Source organism: Crocodylus porosus, unplaced genomic scaffold (genome assembly GCF_001723895.1).
Source record: "Crocodylus porosus isolate Cpor-Errol unplaced genomic scaffold, CroPor_comp1, whole genome shotgun sequence".
NCBI classification, from domain to species: Eukaryota; Metazoa; Chordata; order Crocodylia; family Crocodylidae; genus Crocodylus; species Crocodylus porosus.
Window position 1 is genome coordinate 16,627,920 of NW_017728948.1, and position 3,486 is coordinate 16,631,405.

General features: G+C 44.4%; 1 protein-coding gene across 1 annotated transcript in view; it reads left to right on the forward strand.

Moving 5' to 3' along the window:
• Positions 1–262: 262 nt before the first annotated feature.
• Positions 263–3,486, forward strand: part of MSANTD1 (Myb/SANT DNA binding domain containing 1) — a 94,542-nt gene continuing 91,318 nt past the window's right edge. The window contains exon 1 of the mRNA XM_019553408.1: positions 263–313. The gene's annotated coding sequence lies outside the window, so the exon portion shown is untranslated. The remainder of the gene's footprint in view (positions 314–3,486) is intronic.

The following is a 3,486-nucleotide window of genomic DNA, read 5'->3' on the forward strand; positions in this document are numbered from 1 at the left end:
TTTGTCTGAACTGGTACAACTTGCAATATGGGCAGTATCTCGGTTGTGCTGAAAATACCACTGATGAGTTCTAAAATGACACTAGCATATTGTCCCGTATTTAAGCACTCTGCAAACAAGCATGCAGGTTTTACAGTATCCAATCTGTTCTCGAAACAATCAGTCTACTTTGGAGTTTGGCCGGCTCTGCTCTGTCCTGTGACTGGCTATTCCTCTTCCAATCAGACACACAGGAAACATTTAAACACACAGTCCTCTGCCTGCCTCGCAGTGTTCTGTTTATAGCAGGAATCAGCCATGCAACTCAGCCCAGGTAAGGCCACAATCCACATTACAGGAATATTACCTTTTACAATCAAGATAACTGATATATATATATTTTTTTTTTGGAAACCTCATAAGTGTACAAAGGAGGGAGAGAGTAATGAATCCAGTGAGTAGGGAAAGCAGGAGGCGTGGTAGAAACAACATGCACAGTTGTTTCACCCTGTTATAGCTGACATCAGAAATCTTCCCTTTGCTGGGAGCTGGAAAGTGAAAAGCTTCTGGGTGGGATATTTAAAAGGTCCAAGGTTTTTGTCCATTTGTACACAAGAGCCATGCTGGTATCTGGGATGCACAGTAAACTTTGAACTCTGCTTCTTGTGCAATTTCACACTTACTAGCAAGGCTACAGAAATGACAGGCCAGTGCAGCATATGAATCCATCACCACAGAACAAAATTACCCCAGAAAATATAAGAGCACGTACCTCCTGAGCCTGCTCTTTATCTTCCCCAGGCACTGCAAAATTCCCATGATTTCTTAGAACGTCGGGTTTTTGGGGGGTTTTTTTGCTGCTTCCTGTGCCCAGGAGTCTCCCAATGCTGTGTGTAGTATCCTTAGCTGCAGGACAGCTTTTTCCAGTTGTTTGTTTTGGAAGCTCTTAAGTGCAATATGCTATCAGCTGAGGTTTCTAATTAACTCTGAATAGCTAGTCTGCTGCCACTCAAGTATAATTCTCATTAGCATCTCAGCTAACAAGCCTCAGTGTTTGCCCTCCTAATTAGCTTCTGGTTAGATCTTCTCTATCTGAGGATATGCTGTTGTTAATTGCAGTTGCAATTGCTTTTACAGCAGGCTCCTAAGAGACCACTAATACCTCTGTTTTTACAGCTTGATATAGATCAATACCCAGAATACTTAAGACTGTAGGTTTTTTATGCTTTACCCTTGTGTGTAACTGTGCGGTTGTGTGCGAGGGGGGGACAGGTTCAGCTGCTAAAATTGTGAAATGCTTCGCTCTGAAGCAGGTGGTGAAGTTATGGCACGGCTCTACCTAAGGCCAAATACAACTTTCAGAGGTAAGGCAGCACGTATTGCTTTTTTGTGTGGACGTCCACACAAATCTTAGCATTATCCACCTGTGGGTTTCTGACCATTCCTGGCTGTGTCCTGCAGAGTGAGTTACTGATGCTGGATTTAAAATACAAGTGGTTTTTTCTTTCTCTGTTGCCTAGAAGGAACATATGTAGGGAGAGCTATTCATTTTACAGCCCCGCTGCAGAATGACATTCCTCTGGAATGCTCCTAGCATGATTTAATGTGGCCGAGTTAACCCTTTCGTGCCTACCGCTTTGAGGCTCAGAGGCACTTCATTAAAATGCTTTGTTGTTAGGAGAACCAAGCGGTTGGGGTACTACAGAAGAGCAGACTAATTGGCTACTTCGAGATCTTTAATAGCAAGGGCAGCAGGTATACAAGTTTCCTGTGGAACAGAACAAGGCCAAGGGAGACGGAAAGAAAAATCTTGCTGATTCAAAGGAGTATTTTAAATCGTTTCACTGCTGCCCACTGTGGTAATTCTGTTCTGTGCAGATTCTTAAACCATGAACTTCCCCAGCGGCAGCAAAGACTAGCTGAGTTGCAAATTTATTTCAGCAGGGGCTGGCCTGTGAAGCTGCTTTTACTGAAGGCGTGCAAGGTCCTCCTGCCATTGTTTTCTGAACAGAGCCATTCAGTTTTGGCCAGGTTGTCTATAAATGTTTAATAACTCTTAATCCCTTCAATCCCAGACAGTGGCACAGGATACCTGAGTTACTGGGTCCAGGTCCTTTTAATGTCCTGGGTGCTGCTAAAAAATATTTCAAATGTAAACATCAACATACCCAAGGTAGAGCTGGAAGCATACACTTAAACTATGAAGTTAGGAGTGCAAATGAACTTTGAATTTGTTAAGACTAATCTCTTCTGTTTTTTCCAAGCTTTAAATAAAATCCTGGAAAGCTAATTTACTGGTTACGAGGAGTCTTAGGTCTGTTCGGGTAATATTTACAGCTCCTCTTTTGCAATTGGATCTGTCCCGGAGACTTCTAGCACAGAACTCTGCTTAAAACAATGGAGCTCCAAGCGTACAAGAGCCGCCCATCACAGATCTAATTGCAAGATCAGTACTGGGGAGGCTAAAGGAGGAAAATCCTGCGAAAGAATGTTTCATTTGACAACTGCCTCTGAAAAATGGGATTAAAACCTGGACTGTTCGTACTGATAGTGATTAAAAGTGTATAAACCATGGTCTAGATCTGTTAAATGTGATTACAGTAGGAAAAGCCGAGGGGCTTAGATGAACCTAAATAAGCTGAGCAGATTTCAAAGAAGTAATGTGTTTATATAATGACAAAGATGTGTGCCTGCCTGTGCATTTTTTCACTTAAGTTTAGTCTTGTAGCCACAAATTACTCACCCTTTTTGACTGCAGAAGTAACTATAGAGCACAGTGGAAGAAACTGATTTTGTTCTTTGAGAGCCTATATCTTATGAACCTTTTAGGTGAGCAAACCTCAAAGTTTAGGACCAATTTCACTTAAACACCAAGACTTTTGATTATATGTCTGAACTAGTTAACCTCCTGAACTGGCAAAGCTAGATGCAGAATCTCAAGAATAGTCTTTTTTGGCATAATATTTTATTGTTGACAGTCTAGATTAGAGGTGCACTGATGCATCAGTCCCATATTGAATCAGAACCAATATGAGGAAAATTGAGAGTATTGGTAACTGGCTTTTTTGTCTGATGTGGCCGATTTAATGTGGCTAATAAATGCCACGTGCATGCGCACAGCCACAGCACGTCACGCAGGCGGCCAGGAGCGCAGCCTAGCAGCATGGAGAGCACCCAGGTCCCATTGGTAAGTCTGTTGTGTAGGAAGGAAGGAGGAGGGCAGATTGAGGCCTCTGCAGTGAGGGAGGGAGTGGGGCTGGGGCAGGCATTGCCTGCCAGGGTGGGGTAGGGCACAGGACTGAGCTGAGGCTCATCTGGGGGGTGGGGAGAGAGGGGGGAGGTAGCTCCTGCTGCTCTCTGCACCCCGGGAGAGTATGGGGGGGTGTGCTCCTGGATCTGTGTGGGGTGAGGATGGGCTGCTGCTAGGTATGTCCTGGGGCTGGGATGGCACCAGGCTCTTCCCGGTGGGGGCTGGGCCAGGCTGTGCTCAGGGTAGGTAGTGGTGGC